Here is an 18,520-nt window from a genome sequence, read left to right on the forward strand (position 1 = left end):
AGAAAGAAAGAAAGAAAGAAAGAAAGAAAGAAAGAAAGAAAGAAAGAGAAAGAAAGAAAGAAAAGTAGTGAGTTCCCCGTTGGCTGAAAGCGTTCACGGAGAGGCTGGGTGGTTGTAGGGGATCCTTTGGTTCTGAGCTGGACGAGGTAACTGCTAAGATTCTCCCTGCACTAACATTCTGTCATTCTGGCTCCCTGTGTCCTTCACCAATGACCTAAGCCTCAAGCCGTTCTTCCCATCCTACAAGGAAGGGCGCCTGTAGCCCCATGGCCCAGTGGCCCTTGTTTTTTGTGAACCCCTGCCATAGTGGGCTCTTTCTCCACAAGCATTTATGAAGCTCTTTGCTAAGCTAAATCAAATTAAACAAGGCAAACAATCCCTGTCCTCAGGGCGCTGACACTTTAACCGGGAGGCCTGGCGTGAAAGGGAATAGACTACAAGGTATAGGTAGGGCACAAGGGGGGGGTGGTACTCTCCCAAAGAAGCCTCATCTCATTGAGGGGACCAGCAGGGGCTTTTGGCACAAGGTGGGATGGATGGATGTGAGCGGAGATCTGAGAAGCCAGGCTTGGGGGCAATGAGAGGGAGCTTTCCAGGCTTGCCAGACAAAGACCAAAGAGAAGCTGTGCCTGCCCTCAAGGAGCTTATGTTCTAATCAGATGGACAGATAGCCAGCTATCTGCTGCTGCAGGCTGTGTAGAAAATGAGCACAGTCTATGGGAAAAGGGGGGTCGGCAGAGGTGGGGAGCCAAGCTTTCCTGTCAAAGGGAATCCTTGAGCTCAGCTTTATGTTTCTTGAACCCTGACATCTTCAAGTGGCAAGGGAGCCCCAAGGTCATCGAGGTGAATCCAGCTGTGTGGCAGGACTGGAAAACAAAGCAGGAGCCCTTGGGAGGGGGAGCTGCCTTCCTGGGGAGCCACCTCCCCGGGAGCCATCAGACTTGTGGGATTTAAACAGTGAGCAGATGGTCACGGGCCTCCTGGAGCTGAGCCAAACCGCTGAGGCTATTGTTCTGAGCCAGAGAATGTTGAGGACTCCAGGGGAGGAGGACACGTCGCCTGGCTGCGGTGGGGGACCAGGTATGAAGAGCAGAAGCCGGAAGTCAACCCCCTTGGCCAAGGGCCAGTCCTTGTGGCCGAGGAAGTAATTCTGGACCCCTTTCCTTCTAGGAGCCTGGTGATGAAATGTGAGGAGGGTGGAGGGAAACCCTTTCTTAACTAGGCTTCTTTGGAGCCCCACCCCACCTCTTCCGCCTGTAGGGTGGGTCAGAGAAGGTCTTCAAGAGGTAGCCCTTGAGCTGAGCCCTGAAGAAAGTGGGGGATTCCAAGCAGCAGAGGGGAAGAGGTACTCCCAGTGTGGTGCAGAGCTAGGGCATGGAGGCAGAGGCATAGAGACCCAGAGGAGTCTGCATTATGTCCTGGAAACAAGGTCAGAGTGCAAAGAGCTTGAGCTTTTTGAGAAGCAAATGCCAGTGGGGAGTAGGGGAGAGACCCCTGGTCTTAGACCCAGGAGGAAGCAGGTTCAGATTCTGCCTTTGAGGCCTACTATGTGGCCCTCATCTTTTCAGCTGTGAAGTGGAGACAGTCATATATAAAACATTTGCAAAATGCTTTATATACGTTAAGACATTGGATCCTCCTGTGACCTTGCCAGTTAGGTGTATTATTATTCCCATTTTAGAGATGAGAAAACAGAGGCTAAGGGAAATGAAGTGGCCAAAGGTCATGCTGCTGGCAAGGCTTAGCTGTAGGCTTAGACTACATTCGACTGGCTCGGCACTCTCCATGGCTCCCACTGTCCTCTTGGTAGGAAGAGCAGGGATTTTTAGACGCTTAGCTATACCTGCCTCACAAGTTGTTAATGAAGGTCACCTGCTAGGAGTGACCTGGTGTTATGATTTTCCTTTAGTCCCACTCTGGGCTGGCCTGAGCAGGGGTTGAGGGAAGTGGGGGGCTCCTTGCTCTAGTCCAGAAGATTCTGGGATCTCTTGTCCTTAATTAGCTCTCCTACTCAGACTTCCATGATTCTTCTATGTCAGCAAGACAGTGTTCAAATCATCAGCTTGGAGCTGAAAGGAGCCTCAGAGAGGGATCTTATAGATGGGGAGACTGAGGCCCAGAGAGGCAGATGGGACTGCCAGATTCAGGGCTAATTCCATGATAACTCCTTTGTTTCAAGCTCCCAATTTTCAGTCACTGTTAGCTTTATTGTTTTTATTACTTATGACCTTATATCTGTGAATATGCAAAGGTTTTTGACATGCTTCCACATCCCCTGCCCCCTCTAGCTCTCTCAACAACCCCCAGAGGTCAGCTGGGCACAATGATCACCCCTCCCCATTTTATAAGGGAGGAGACTGAAGCTGGCTCACACAGCTATAGTGGAAAGGGCCAGAGCCCTTTGTCTGCTTCCCCACCCTCCATTTCACCATAAGATTTCTAAGCCAGGGTTAAGTGACTTGCCCATGGTCATACAGCTAGCAAGTATCTGAGGCTGGCTTTGAACTCAGGAAAATGAGCCTTCCTGACTCCAGGCCTGGCATTCTATCCACTGAGCCACCCAGATGCCCTGTTTAGGCACATAGTAAACGATTGACTTTGTAGAGAATTTTACAATTTTTAAAAAGTTAAAATATCATTTAAAAAATCTGAGCTATTATTGTAGTTTGTTATTAGTTAGGCGGAGTTTATAGAGTGCTAAACTTGGGCTTAGGGAGACCTGAGTTCAAATCCTGCCTCAGTCATGGACTGACTGTGTGACCCTAGGCAAGTCACTTAAACTCAGTTTTCTCAACTGTAAAGTGGCCATAATAGAAACCCTACCCCTCCAGATTGTTGTGAGGATCAAAGGTGAGGACACGAGCCATATAATGCTTGTTGTTGCTGTTGTGCTGGTCACTCTCCCTGTGGGTGTTTCCTGACATTTGTCATTCACTTGTCTGTGTTTTTAGGCTCAGCCTCCCTGAGCCTGGTCGGAGGCCGAATAGGAATCCTAGCTCCTGGGGGTCCTGGCTTTTCCCTTTTTAGAGCCTGGGCTCTCAAACTTCAGCTTTTGCTGAATTCCAGAAGCTCCTGTTCTCCTCTCGGCCAGATCACAGAAGAGGGGAACGGTGAGGGTGCCCACAGCCTCGCAGCACCTTCTCCCAGGGATACCTGCTCAGTGAATGATCTTTGACCGTCCATGCAGTGGTGGCTGAGGTGGGTCAGCTGGACCCCTGCCCAGCCCAGCCCAGCTCATTGTCATTGTCATTGTTCTAGAGACCACAGCTACTATTGTGACTTGGGCTAAAATTAGTCTCTGATAAGACTGTCTTGTTTGAATCACGTGAGATGAGCAATCCTGGGAGGGACATTCAAAGCCAAATGTGGATGGAAACGTGAGACAGACCAAGCTCTTTCTGGTCCAGTCCAGGGAGGATCTGTGCCTATAGCCACGCTCTGTGCTGTAGAGAGTGGAAAAGACGGGAGGAGATGTGCGATGGGGGTGGACCAGTGCTCCTCTTGGGCTGACCTCCCTGAACAAATTACACGGAAGCAGATAGACTTTGTTTTCTTCTTAAATGTTTTATTACTGGGTGGTTTTATGCAAATAAAGTTTTGGACAAACATTTATTAAGCACCTACAGTTTGTCAAGCCTTATGGCAGACCCAGTTGGTCACTTCCTTGATCAGAGTTCAGGTGTATTTCAGTTTCTGCTGATTTCTATAAACAAGGAGCTTCAGATGAGCTCTAAGCCTTTTCTGATTTAAGCCTGTGATCCTAGAAGTGACACTGATGTGACATGATGGGCATCACTCTTGGTCCTGTGGGAGAGGTCTGGGGGCCTAGACACCTTCCCCAGCTTTATTTCATTCTGATCCTGTGGAATCTTCCCCAGCCACAGATTGTCCCCAGCCATCGGGCAGTTCCTAGAGGTGGGAGAGGGCTTCCCTTACACGAGGGCTGAACTGAGTGGGGGGCCTTGGAAGGAGATCTCTTATGGGCCTGACAGCTCAGGGATCCAGGCTCCCCCCAGCCCTGATGGATGAAGACAGCAGGGGTCCAGACACACAAGCCTCTCTTTTGTTTCAGGCAGGTTACTCAAGTGCTGGTACACTGAGTGCTTAGTAAATGCTTGGTGAAAACAATGCCCAAAGGCCTCTAAAACCATCTGTACCCTTTGATCCAGCAATGCCACTGCTCAGAGAGATCAAAGAAAAGGGGCCTGTACGTACAAAAACATTCACTCTCTCTCTTTACGGTGGCCAAGAGCTGGAAACGGAGGGGGGTGCCCATCACTGGGGGAATGGCTGAACATGCAGTGTGTGTGACTGGCTGGAAGCCTCTTGTGCTCTGAGACAGGACTATGGGGGTGTTTCAGAAACAGCAGCAACAACATGGCCAGACCTCAATGAACTGGTGCCGACTGGATTAGCAGAACCTGTTCCCTGTAACCACAGTGCTGTGTGGATGAGCATCCGAGAGAGACATGGCCCCTGTGGTGAGGACATCGGTCGGAGACCCTTCCGAGGGATCTGGGACGAGAAATGCCGCCCTCCGCCTGCAGAGAGGCAGCTGAGGGATGCGGGGGGGAGGGGGACCGCGGACTGAAGCGTGGTGTTCTCACTTTCTTTTTTCCTCATTTTTGGGGGTGGTTCAACATGGCGCTAACACAGGAATAAGTTTTACATGCTTTCACGTGTATAACCGATCCATTACTCAACTTCTCATTCGATGTTGGGAGTGGAGGTGAGGGAGAAAAAGAGAATTTGAAGCTCACAATTTTAAAAATGCTAAAAACAAATGAATGATAATTTTTAAAAGAAAGATAAATGCTTGTTGGCTTGCTTGTGGCTTGTACCTAGAGCAGGGATTCTCATCTCTTATGTCTATCCTGGACCAGTCTGACCATCTGGTGAGGCAGGCCTGGGCAGCCCTTCCCAGAGTCCCCTGACTCCAAACCCGGGATTCTTACCATTGAGCCAAGAATGCAGTGGGATTCTTGAAGTCTGGGCCTATCCCTGAGCCTTCAGTCTCTTGTCTGAGGACAACTTGAAATCACGTTGAAAGATGAGACATTTTAGAGGAATAAGCAACGATTCGCATGCTTGAAACCGAGTGCTGTTGCCCTTGTTTTCTCGTGAGTCCTTCTCACCAGCTCTGTGATGTAGGTGCTGTGCTTGCCTGCCATTTTACAAGTGAGGAAACTGAGGCTGAGAGAGTGCCTGGAGGTCCAAGGAACCTTAGAGGTCATCTAGTCCAGCACCCTTATTAGACAGGTGAGATGACTGAGGCCCAGGGGGATTAAGTGATGATAGGGTTTGATTTTAAACTAAAGTCCCATGATCCCAACATGCCTGTGTTCTTTCTCTAATCTGCATGGTGTCTCAGTCTCACAGCCAGTAATTGTCTGAGTTGGGATTTGAACTTGGGTACAGTGAAAAGAATATTGGCTCTGGAGTCAAAGGAAGCCATATGTGACCTTGGATAAGTCTCTTTCCCTGGGCCTTTGTTTTCCCATTAATAAAATTGGGTGGGTTGGACTTGGTAGATTCTGCATTCCCTTCCAACCCTAAATTCTTGGATCCTTGGATTTACTCTAATACTCTGTCCTTTAGAAAATTGTAGTTTTCTTTCCTAAACTAAAAGTAGCTAGTTAAAAAAAAAAAAAGAGGGAGTCATGAAAGAATGCCCCGGAGAGAAATCAGAGGAGCCCATTGTGGGGTGCATATCTCTTTCTGGCCACTGGAAAAGATGTCAAACTGACCAGAATCTTAAAGCACAGACCTTTGATAAGCAGGAAGCTGCTCCTCTCCTCTCAGGGTATAATCCAAGTAGCTGAGATTTATGAAGTCTATCAGAAAGCAGCAATGGGTCAATGGCCTGTGAAAGTGGGAGACTGACCTGTCCCAGCCCCTCCCTTCACTAGGTGTTTTGGGGGGAATATACTTTGGGTGGGTGGTGGGAGGAGGGATTTATGGGAAGTATCTTTGTCAGAGACAGAGCAGCAATTAGAGCAATTTTTTTTTTAAAAGAAAGTTTTGTAGGTTTCTTTTCAAAGCTGGTCTGACAATCTTCCTGGATATCATGACTCAGTCTTTGTCCCACATTATTTGATCAAGAAATTAAATTCCGGAGACAGTGTAAGATAATGATGGCTCCCTGCGCCTAAAGAGTCCATTAAGATTGGGTAGCTTCTAATTGTAGCAAGAATGATCAGATTGCACCTTTAAATCTCTTTAAACGCTTTCCTCTGCTGAAGTCTTGGGTTTCCTTGATTTGAGAGTTCTCGCCTGGCCATTCAGAAAAAGGACTTGTCCTCCATTTCCTTTCATTTCCTTCTTGGGAGGCAAGAACCTGTTCTACCGAACCTTGGTGGGGAGTGGCCTCCTCTTGTCTTCGAGTACCTTTCCCTGAGAGCTGAGAAGAGGAGCTGCCAGCAGCAGAGAGAAAACAGAATAATAAGGAATCTGTGACATATGAGAAGCCCGACCAAGACTGGTGTGCATTGTCTTCTGCTGTGTCTGGAATAAGCAGCTGAGGACGAAGAAGGCTTTGGGGCTTAGCTGCATTGCGCCTTCCATTCCTGAGAATCTGGGCCAGAAGAGTTAGGTGACCAGATGCAGGGCGAAGTGAGCAGAACCAGGTAAACAGCAGACAGGAAGATGAAGTGGAAATGGGAAACAATGACAAATCCGAAACTGAATGGTGTGGATTTGTAACGAACGACCACATTTGGAGAAGTGTTGAAAATACATCTCCCTCTCTCCTTTCCTTGTGGAGGTGGGGTAGTAGGGTGTGGAATATTCCATATACTTTTAAACTTAGTGTATCTGTTGGCTGTTTTTTTCTTCCCTTTCTTTTTTATTTTTGGATATACATGTTTAATCAATCAGCAAACATTTATTAAGTGCCTACTGTGTGCTAGGAACTGTGCAAAGTATGGGAAAGCATAGCATGAAGCAGTCTCCTTCTCTTCTGGGACCTTAGCAAGCATTTGATAAAGTATCACATGTTATTTTTGAGGTAAAGACAGAAAGAAGTGGGCTAGGGGAAAATTTAGTTACATGGATTTGGACTCAGTTGAAAGTCTGGACACTGGTAACACAGTAAGAGTGGTTGTTAAAGGTTCAATGGCCACTTGCACAGGAGGAAGTCTTCAGTGGAGTGCCCCAGACGCTAGCTGACTTTCCTTGGTCCTTTGCTGTTTCAACTTTTTTTTGTTGGAGCCTTGGGTAAAAGCACAGATGTCATGATTATCATTCTCAGATGTCACATAGCTAGAAGGGGTAGGTGTCAGATAATACTGGGTGGGTGACAGAGGTCAGATCCAAAGATTTTCCCAGTCCAGAGCATCGGGATGAATCTAAGAAGGTGAAATTTAAGAGAGATAAATGTCAAGTCTTATACTCATGTTAAAAAAAAAAAAAACACCTTCACTAGTGTGAGATGGAAGTTACAGGACTGGACAGTCACTAATCAAAAAAGGATCTGGGGGTCTTAGTGGCCTGCAACACGAATAAGTCAGCAGGGCCATGTGACTGCATTCCCCGAGACAGATCTTCTAGGAGTGAGAAGGAGATGGTCTCACTGTTCCCTGCCCTCCCCCCCACCCTTCCCTGCAGTCTTGTGTTTCCTTCCTGGTATCATGTCTTTGGGAGGACGTTGAGAGTGTCCAGAGGAAGACTGTCAAGTGGTAAAGGGCCTTGAGGCTGTATCGCCTAAGCAAGGGTTGGAGGAACGGGGCTGTTTAGTCTGGAGGGAATGAAATGATGGCCATGTTCCAGTTGAAGAAGAGCGTCATGGAGAGGAAGGGTTCCGCTCGTCCTTACATGGCCCCAGAGGGCGGGGCCAGGAGCAACGGGGGGGCTGGGCCGGAAGGAAGGAAGTTTCCAAGAGCCAGTTAGGCAGCTGTCCAGAAAGCTTCCCATGGACAAGCACTGGGCTGACCCCAGAGGTGGGAGGCTCTCCTTCCTTTGAGGGCTTGGAGAAGGAGCTGCCCATTGTCAGGTATGTTGTGGTGGACACTCATTCCTCTGGGTTAGACCTGCTAAGGACCCTTCCAACTCTGAAATTCAGTGGCCTTTTATTGTCCAAAATATATTCCAAGAAGGCAGCAGAAAATGCCTTAGAAAAATGTGTTTGAGAAAGATCGTCATGGAGAATGACTTTTTTTTAATTGGTCCGTGATGGGGTTATCTAGACCACTTCCTTCTGTGCTGCTTGTGACAGCCTCGCTGGGCCTGGGGAGGAAGAGGGGAGGCCCAGATCATTGCCCCTCTATAGCTTCACCCTTCCAACAAGCACCTTGAGATTCGCGGAGGGTTGATTAAAGGAGTGTATGTGTGCTGTGTTTAAACTTGCATTGTATTCCCAGGGTTTAGTACGGTGTCTGGCGCATAGTGGGTGTTTTAAGAAATGCTTATTGACTGACTGATTGAATATTATTCTGGTCTTTCAGAGCACAGTGACCCAAGCTCCTTCAAGTTGGCTTTAAGAAGGAGATCAAATGAGATACTATGCAAAATGTTATATAAATATTTTTATAATTAGCATTGTTATTTCTGATTTCTCTCACACACACACACACACACACACGTTTAATTAGGCCTGTGCTGAACCAAGCTGATTGGGAACTTGGTGGCCTGGCAGCTGTATCCTCTCTGTCGTCATCCAGGCAGGCAGGCTCCATGCTGACTGAGTCCTGTGGTTCCCTTTGGGGTACACCAAGGAAGTGACTGTGCCAAGCCTGGTTTTCTTTAGCATTTTGGAAAGCTAAGGACCAAGTTTGATGAACATGACCCCCTTCGTGGAGGACGGGGCTGGCATGATTTGTGTTCATTTCAACTTATGTTGACTTAGAAAACAATGTCTTCCTCTTGGTCTTCCTGGGTGCTCCTTCCCTGGTCACTATTATCATGTTTCCCCCTCCCCCTCCTCATTTCATCCCTGAGGAAGCCACTGTTGATTCCAGAGGGTGAGCTCTTGGGCCCTTCCTCCTCACCGGTGGGAGGGAGGGAAGGGATTAGGGTTAGATAGGGAGTTTATGGTCAGAGTTACCGTCTGGAAGGTTAGGCATCCAGTAGATATGGAGTTAAGATCCTAATTTACTAGACCCTACCATATCTAGATACTGGACCCTGTATCTAGCCCCTAATTCTAATATCAGTAGACCCATTGGACTCTCTGACTGGCCCCTCCTGCTGCTGCCTGAGAATCTGACTCTTGCATGTGGCCCAGTGCCCTGATGAGGTCTTGGGCTCTAGTCAGCCCTTGCCAGTCCCTTTAGGGGAAGGGCAGATAGCTAATGCTGAGTCCCTCCATAACCACTCCCCAGATCTTGCTGTGCTTCTGCCTAGAGCACAGCCAGCAGCAGAATCTCCCAGGGGTACCTGTGGCAGTGGAGATGCCTTGGGGAGATTCAGCAGGGGAGACCTGGAGAGTTTCTCCAGAAAGATCAAATTTGAAAGTCTGAGAAACAGAAGGGACTCGTGAGCAGCTACTGTGAGGGAAGGCTGAGTGGGTGCCCTCTCCATCACCGTGCCTGTCAAGGTCCAGACTTCTTCTCTCCAAGGACCCTACAGGCTCTTCTTTGGGGTTATGTTTCTTCCCCCAAAGCTTCCTCCAAGGGAAGGGCTGCTCTAATGCCTCTCCTTGGCTTTTTCAAGGTTACCACTGTAAGATTAGCACAAGACCAAGTGAAAGCCCCATGAAGCCTGGACAGATTTTCCCAGATAACTTTGTCTGGAAATCTCCTTCATCCCTATCCTGTATGTCCCATTTCATTGCAGGAGTTTGGGAACTTAATGAAAGTTTTATGGAAGATTCAGAGGGACCAATGAAACAGGCCGTAAGGCAGTGAATTATCCTTGACTCAAGGATGGATTGGCTACAAGATGCCCCCAGGAGTGGGGGGCATCAAGGGATCATAGGATGGTAGGTGGAGGGTTGGAAGGAATGTTAGAGGTCATTGAGTCTGGCCCCCTATTCATTTAGATGGGCAAACTGGCCCCATACATGGCCACCTTCCACCTCCCATCTTTCCATGGGCTGGTCCCCATGCCTGGAATGCACTGCCTCCTTATGTCTGCCTGTATACTTCCCTTCCTTCCTTTGCATGCAGCCCAGGACTGCCTTGTGTGAAGCCTTCCCAGAGTCCCTCAGACTGCCTGCTTTTTACTGACTTGGTCTGTGGTTGCTTCATCAGCTTTGCATTTATGTGGCCTTTGTTTTCACAGGTGCTTGTCTCCCCTCATTAGAATGTAAACTTCTGGTGAGTGATAATTTTTTTTTTTCATTTTTAGTACTGATAACCCCAGCACAGTGATTGGCACTTGGTTAGTGGTGAGCAATGCTTGTTGATTGTTTGATTGTGGTTAAGTGACTTGCTCAAGATGACCCGGGCAGAAGCTGCAGGACAAGGGTCTGAATCCAGATTTCCTTCCCATTACCCCATGCCGACTTCCTAGCTGTGGGGCCAGGCAGCTGCCAGTCCCTCCAAACCTGGGCAGGTTCTCCAATGGATGGCTGCTGAGGGATGGGCTTTCCTCAGTGATTCAGGTCAGGTATGGGAATAATCAGGCACAGCTAAGCCTCTCTCTCAAAACCCTCCCTACCATCTTTGATGCTCCAGGCAGGGAGACTCTGGGAATTGTCTGGTGACACCCCTGTTGTGTAACTGTGGGGCAGGGGAGAGTTTCCATCATGGAAGATTCCAGATCTATTAAATTCTAGCAGAGGGCAAGAGAAAGGTGGTTGGGGGCGGGGGGGGGGGGAACACACATGCCTTGAGCAGAGACTGCCGCCCCAAGGAGGCCAGCTCCAAATAACCAGAGGGGCTTTACTTTGGAGTGTTAGCACACTTTTAGTCATAAGTAAATGGGTGTTTATTAAATTCTAGGCACTATGCTAAGTACTGAAAGTAAAAAGAAATCGAGTCCCTGTCCTCAAGGTGCATACATTCTAATAGGGAAAGGAATGAGGGAAAGGCTCCCTACTCCAGAGTATGGGATCAGGAGTGATGAGAGTTGGGAGCAGGGCTGGCCTGGACCCTTCCACAAGATAAATTTCAGGGAGGACCTCACCAAGGGAGGAGAGGCTGATGGGGTGGAGAGATCTTCCAGGGAAAGAAGATTTCTAGGTCATGGGGGTAAAGTCCAGAGGTTGGGGAGGGGAGGGACTGGAAAGGAGTAGAAATTCTAGTTATCCTGCCTCTGCTGGAATGTAAACTCCTTGAGGGAAAGTCAATAAGCATTTATTAACACTTACTGTATGCTGGGCTGAGGTTACAAATGCCAATGAAAAGAAAGATGGTCCCTGCCCTCTAGTAGCTTCCATTCTAATAGGGGAGGGTCACACCTAAAAGGAAGCTGGAGTAGAGGGGGTGTGGTGGTGAAGTCTGGGAAGTGCCATGTGGCTGGTCTGGGCCCTTCCTGGAAGGATCAGTTCTGGAAGAGCTCCCCAGAGCCTGAAGGCGGCCCCAGGGGCAGAGGGAGAAGGGAGCTGAAGCTCCTTACAAAGGCCAGAGACTGAGGTCTTACTGGTCTCGTTTATGTCTGTGTATCAAGCACTCAGCACACAGTAGGCACTTTATATTTCTTTGATTTAGTTGAAGTGTGGCCCCTGAGAGCGCTCAGTTGGAGATGCTTCTGAGTCCACCCGAGGCCTCTAGGTGGTAGAATGCTAAACCTGGAGTTAGCAAGATCTCAGTTCAAATCCCTCCTCCGTTTCTTATTGGCCTTGTGCCCCTGGGAAAGTCACTTCCCCTCTCTAGGCCTAAGTTTCTTCATCTGTAAGCTTCAGGTCAGAGGCACATACACCCCCCAGGATTGTGGTGGGACTCGAATGACAGTCTCTTGGTGGTGCATCTTGTCAGCCCTAAAGCTCTCTATAAATGTCATTATGGTTTTTGAGGAGAACAGCTGAGTCCCCACCACTGGACCATCTCTGAGGGGAAGTTATCTGAAATGTTGTAAAGGGATTCTTGGTCAACTCCTGGGCCTAACTCCGAGGCAAAAAATGGACGGTGTCTTCTCTAGTTCGCTGGGCTTGAGGGCTTAGTCAGGAAATTGGAGCCCAGATAGGACAGCTGCAGAATGAGGGGGCTGGGTGCTATGATCCCAGGGGGTCCTTCACGGCTCCAACTTGCTGAGGACGAGGGTCAGTTGTCTTTCAGCCTAGGATCTGCAGCAGGACTGAGCAAGACCCAGGTGACCCCAATAAGGCAAAAAGCATGAGTGGAGGAGGACAGAAAATAAAGGGGCAAAGCAGAGGGGAGAGGAAGAGCAAAAGATGGGCGAGTGATGTGGGGAGAAGATTGCAGAGCTGAGCTGAGAGGCACACATTCAAAAACCACCTTAGCTTTTTCGTTGTGGGACCCTGAAAAAGTCATTGCCTCTCTGAGCATTAGTTTCCATATCTGTAAAATGGGCTTAATAATACTCTACCCTATTTCTTTTTTTTTCCTGGAGGTCAGTTGGGGTTAAGTGACTTGCCCAAGGTCACATGGCTAGTCAGTGTTAAGTGTCTGAGGCTGGATTTGAATTCAGGTCCTCCTGACTCCAGGGCTGGTGCTCTATTCACTGCAGCACATAGCCACCCCATCTACCCTACTTCTAAAGGCTGTTGTGGTAAAGGTTCATAGTGAAACTTAATGTCCTATAGAATTGTGAAATGCTGTCATTAGGGAAGCACAGTGGGACAGTCAAATGAACACTAACCTTGGAGATGCAGGACCTGAATTCAAATCCCACTTATGCTACTTACTTTCTGTGTGACCTCATTGCCCTAAGCCTGGGCTGATCTTTTTGGTTCCTTCTACTTCCCATATCAATGACCTGTGATATTGTCATGCCCCTTCTCTGGGCCTCAGTTTCCTCCTTTGTAAAATGGAGGGGGTGGGCTAAATGGCCCCCAAGCTCCCTTCAGGCTAGGATAGAGCTAGGATCCTGCGAGCCTGGGAAGCCTCACCTTGGGGCTGCCATTGATCTTGGTGCCTATTAGACCCAGGCCATTTGTACATCCCCTTATTCTGTTCCCATGGTGAGTGCTGGAATTCTGGAGGTGTTAAAGGTTTTAGAATGAAGGTATTAAAGCCCCTTCCCTTCTCAGTGGCAAAGCTTGAGGAAATCTCTGCAGACCTCTGCAGAGCTTTTAATATTTTATTAACTCACTCTTTTTTCCTCAGACTTCATCTACAGGATGGGGAAGCAGGCTAGGGGCAGAGAGAGGCTCAGTCATGAAGGGCTCCCTCCATACACTCTCCTCTCATTCCTTGTTGAGGCTGAGAGGTGGGGGTTGAGGAGCTGGAGTCTGGGAACCAGGGACCTCAAGTGTGGAAGGAGGCACCTGGGTCATGAATCGGCATTGTAGAGATCACAGAGAGCAGCAGCTCGAAATAAGCGAATGGCTGTTCACATTCGGAACAAGTTGGGTTTTGGGTTTTGCACATTTTCTGAAGATGAGATTGGGGGGAGAGAGAGCTGACATCAGACTTAGGAAGTCGTGGGTGCAGCCCACCCTGGAACATCCTGTCCTCTGTGACCCTGGCAGGTGTTTTGGGGCCATTACAGATGGAGGCAGTCTTCATGGCTGGAGGGAGTTTTCTCACTAGGAGGTCTCCTCGACCCAGGCAATCCCAGCTCACCATCCCCTCTCCCCCAGCGGCTACTTCCTCCCCTTAGATCCCAAGGGGGATGACTTCCTTACAGTGACTTTGCCTAGGAATCTTCTCCTCTTTCCCTTCCTTGGTTCGGCACGGGTGACTCCATTTACCTTGGGGGTGTTTTATGTTTACCCCTCTCTGCATGTTTTGGGGCCCCTTCCCCTATACCATTAGGAGGTAACCTTGAAGACAGAAATCCTTTCACTGACACCTTTGGATTCCCAGCCCCCAGCACAGTGCCTGCTGCATAGATGCCAATGGAAAGAGGGCTAGATGTAGTCAGAGGACTGGGTTCAAATTCTGCCTATGCTACTTTATGGCTGTTGTGACCTTTCTAATCATGTCCTCCCTAGGTCTCAGTTTCCCCATCTGTAAAGTGAGGGAGTTGGATTAGATGACCTTTCTACCTCTAATTTCATGATACTACTAGGCTTAGAAGATGATTGTAGAACTGAATTCAGTTAAAGTCAGGCCAGGCATGAAAGGCAGGGTTGCCTCTGGGATGGTCCAGGGCCACTCTCCCTTTCTCTCTACCCAAAGATGGCAGTTTCATTGGCCTGCCCCATTCAGGTGGGGGTTTGTTGCACCTGAAAGTCATCTGGCTTGGGATGCAGCAAGAGGGCTGCTTATGGCTGAGGTGCTTCTGACCACAGATGTTCTCACAAGTGACATGTCATGGGTTGTTTTGTTTTGTTTTTTTTTTTCCCTTGAAAAGAAGAATCTAATCCTGTGCAGGTTATCAGAAAGCAAAGAAATTCTTTGTGGCAGCAAGATACCAGGCAGGATTGAAACCTGGGAGTCTGAGCTCTGAAATAAGCCTCCTGCCTCGCCTCTGCAAAAAATAGAAAGCCTTCTGGCTTACCATGAAAGTCATCAGTGCCTTATATAACGGGTGGATGAAGAGATAAATATCCCGTGGATAAATAGTTATGTAACGAGCAGATTAAAAATTGTTACCCCCTTATCTAACTTGGATAGGCTCAGCAGATTTCATACTGGAGAGCACCTCAAGGGTGGGGGGGGCCCAGCCCCATCATGTTATGGGTGAGGAAGGTGCAGCCCAGAAAGATGGTTTGTCCAAGGTCACACAGGTGTTCGGAGTAGAGCTGCGGATCAAACCTCTTGGCCGGGATGGAACTGGGGGCTTCCTTCACGCACGAGCTGGACTGATTGACTTCTGAGGTCCTGGTCCAACTCTCCTATCCAGTCTTTGCTCTGAAGTTCTGGTCCTCTGACTCCCGATTCACAGCTCTCTCTACTTACCCACTCTGCCTCAGTCTCCAACTACAGTCCTGTCTTCTCCAAGGATGCTGAGAACCAAATGCTCAAGTCTCTTCTGTTTTCCTATCTAGGTTTTCAAATAACTTTCAAATGAGCATATTACCATATTGTAGTCTCACAGAGCTTGGCTCACTTCATGCATGAAAGGCATTTCTTAGAAAGTGGCCCACAAAATGAAGATGTAGATATTGAATCATCCCCATGGGTTTTATTTCATTATGCTCTGAGATGTAGTCCCAAAGAAGGGGGGGAAGAAACATTTTTCCAATATGTGATAAAAAAAGATGCAGCTTCAAGTCCCAGTGTTTAGCGATTTCCAGGAATTCTCGGGCTTTGTTGGAGCCTTTGTGTCTATGGGAAAGTGGGAAGGAGGAAAATCCCATTCATGTGATCTTTGCGTGTTCTAAAGCACAGACATGTCCTGCCACAGCAGAGATCTTACATTTAAGGAGGGAGTTTTTTTCCACTGCTGAATCTCTGTTTTCTGTGACATGGTTACAGACCGTGAGAACTGGAAAGACCCTCCGTGGCCTCATTGTCCAGCCCACACCTGGTCACACAGCCTCCCCTGGCCCTAAGTCCTGGGCAGAATTTCCTTTTCACCAGCCTCCTCAGAAGTCGTCCTTGGATATGAGAGAGCCAGGCCCTTGGGCAGCCTGGTACAGGGAGCCAGGAGAACTGGATGGGGAGTTAAAAGCCTGGGCTCTGCCACTTGTTAGCACCATGATCTTAGCCAATCCCTTCCTCTAGGACTGATTTCCACCACTCCTCCCTCTCCCTCCCACCCCCAGGCCCCCAGATCTGTCACCTTGGACTTTTTTTTTCTTTAATTTTTCCACTTATTATCAGAGCACTCCATATCCAAAGCTGATTTCTGTAAATATTTATGACTGTGCTGGGGGTCGAGGTTATAATTTACCTCATTTACTAAACACCTATCATGTCCAGGGCTCAGTGCTGAAGTTATAACTAGGGTGAGGTGAGTGGGCTCTGTCTCAGGCTGCTTGCTAATGGAGATGGGAAGAGGCACTTGGAGCTCCTGGGATCTTCTGCTGGCCCTGCCTTCACTTGGGGCAGGGACAGTAGCCTGAGGATTTTCTCACCGTGGCATAGCTTTCCTGGGACCTAGCTTACCACACCTCCTACCCCTCTGCCTGCTCCCAGGAATGGGGAGACAGGGACCGTCAATGTGACAAGGATCCAAGTCTGACTCTGGGAGAATGGCTCCTGGCATAAGCCTACCTGGGCAGAAATGTCCTGCATGGCATCTCCCCACACTGAGGACACACCAAGCACCGTATTTCCTAGATATAGCTTTGCATTGTGCTGGGTGTGGAGGCTAGATGACTATTTGAGAAACATGTCTGCTGTGTGCCAAAGCCCTGGGCTGGGGATATCACATGTGAAAAATAGCACAGTCACTGTCCTTAAGGGGCTTCTGGGAGGGAGAACACAGAAGTCTGATCCAGTAACAAAAAAGGGTATGATGGAGTAAAGGAGAGGCTTGGAGGGCTCCTGGCCAGAGGACAAGACAAGACCATTTTTAACCAGAGTGAGTGACAGGCTTGTTGGAGGACGTGGCAGCTAGATTTCTACAAGTCAAGGAACAGAAAAACTGGGAAAAGGGCCCTGATTTAGGCAATTAGGATCTGGATGGGTTTTGTTTAGGATGAGAGATTTCAGGGCCTTACATTCTAATGGAGGAGATAATGTCTATACACACATACAGACCATATTAGAAATGCATACAGGCTAGATTTGAAAGGGAGCTGGAGGGATGCTGCTGATGAAGAAAGGAAAAACTTCATGGGGAAGGGAAAGCTTGAGCTGAATTTTTAAGAAAATCAGTGTCCCCAAGGGGCAAAGAGGAAAGAAAGGAAGGAAGGAGAGGGAGGGAAGAAGAAAGGAAGGAAGGGAGAAAGAGAGAAAGAACTGAAGTGAGAAGCATTTGTGTTGGTGTCTCATAAAAATATTATTAATTATTATAATTATTAATATTCTGGTTTTCCCTCTGCTGGTTTGTTTATGGGTTTATGTTATATTCATCTCTCGAAGATAAGCTCTGTTGCCTAGGAGCATGTCACAGAATAATAGATTTAGAGCTGGAAGGAAATTTAGAAGTCATTTAGTCCAAACCTCTTTTATAATTGAGGAAACGAGGCATACAAAGGTAAAGTGATTGGTCCAAAGTCACATAGGTAGGAAGTGTCTGGGCTAGGATTTGAATTCAGATCCTCCGCCTTCAAAGGCAGTGACCAATGTTCTTTTGACCCTCTCATGTACTTACTCTATAGGGTCTTGTGAGTAGAGATGGACATGGCAATACCAGATGGATGCGTGGAAGTTTTTATTTTATTTTATTTTTTTCCTTTTTGGAGGGGGAAGGTAGGGCAATTGGGGTTAAGTGACTTGCCCAAGGTCACATGCCTAGTTTTGTGTGTGTGTGTGTGTGTGTGTGTGTGTGTGTGTGTTTTAAGTGTTTGATTTGAACTCAGGTCCTCCTGACTCCGGGACCAGTGCTCTATTCACTGCGCCACCTAGTGGCCCCTATGTGGAAGATTTTAATAAGTATTGACATTTATATATTTTGAAATTGATTTGAAATGAGTAACTATGGAAATCTGCCTGACCAGGCAGGAATCTGCTGATGGCCATGACTCGGTGAAACCTTGCTTTGTCTGCTTTCTTGCCCATCATCTCACTGTAACTCTGGCAAAGGCTTTGGTTCGCATCCCCGGTGTCTGCCTCTCATCTTGCCCCTCATGTTGAACACCGCCTCCAGGTGGCCTTCCCAAGTAGCTCTCCAAATCTTGGCCAAGTTTGATAACAGTTAGATAATCAGTTAGAGCCCTTAGCTTCTGGTACTAACTCTGTGAAGGCTCCCTGTGCCCATGCTTGGCTCCGACCTCCTGGAATTATCCTTTCCCAGCCAGTTCAATCCTAGCAGCTTCCTCCACATTCTGAGCCCCACCTCCCAGCAGCCCCCCCCCCCCCCCCCCCGTGCAGCTTTGGTCCCCACCACAATGGTGCTCCACACAGCTGGCAAACAAAAAGGGGCATTCACATACCAGGAGCGGGGGGGGGGGGGGCCCCCCCCCTCCCCTCCCCCAGGCGAGAGTGTAGGTTTGCTATTCCCGAAATTTAATCACTCTTTCAGAACTGCACAAAAGGCTCATGGCTGAGGGCCTTGGACCCCGATAGATTGCCTTTGTACTGGTTTAAAAAAATAGCACAAAACAACACCCGGCCTGAATAGGGCTGTTTAGAAAGGGTCACATTGGGAAGAATGGAGAGCCGACAGAGAAAGTCTGACCCTCCCGGTCACTCTGCAGTGTGTGTATGGGGGGTGGGGTGTGGGAGGGACCTCTGAGGACCAGTCTGTGGCACAACAGCAATTAGCCCAATTGAGTTTTTAGTAGTAGGATGGACAATAGAGCTCCTTCGGGCTTGCTGTTCTCCAGAAGGTAAATATAGCCCACTTGGGAGTCAGATACTGGAGGATGTCTGAATCGGATTGGGAAGGAGAACCAGCCTCTCTCTCTCTCTCTGTCTCTGTCTCTGTCTCTCTCTGTCTCTCTCTCTCTGTCTCTCTCTCT

At 48.4% G+C, this 18,520-nt stretch overlaps 1 protein-coding gene across 4 annotated transcripts in view; it reads left to right on the top strand.

Annotated features, from left to right (window-relative positions):
* AGAP1 (ArfGAP with GTPase domain, ankyrin repeat and PH domain 1) overlaps positions 1-18,520 on the top strand; it is a 702,732-nt gene that overhangs the window by 107,603 nt on the left and 576,609 nt on the right. Inside the window, exon 1 of one of the 4 annotated variants that reach the window (XM_069103142.1) lies at positions 31-6,626. The exons of the other annotated variants lie outside the window; for them this stretch is intronic. The gene's annotated coding sequence lies outside the window, so the exon portion shown is untranslated. Of the gene's footprint in view, positions 1-30; positions 6,627-18,520 lie in introns of those variants that run through there. 4 annotated transcript variants of the gene reach the window in all.

This window comes from Petaurus breviceps, unplaced genomic scaffold (assembly GCF_028583685.1).
Source record: "Petaurus breviceps papuanus isolate PSGF00001 unplaced genomic scaffold, PetGlider_PUasm1.0 567, whole genome shotgun sequence".
In the NCBI taxonomy this organism is placed as follows: domain Eukaryota; kingdom Metazoa; phylum Chordata; class Mammalia; order Diprotodontia; family Petauridae; genus Petaurus; species Petaurus breviceps.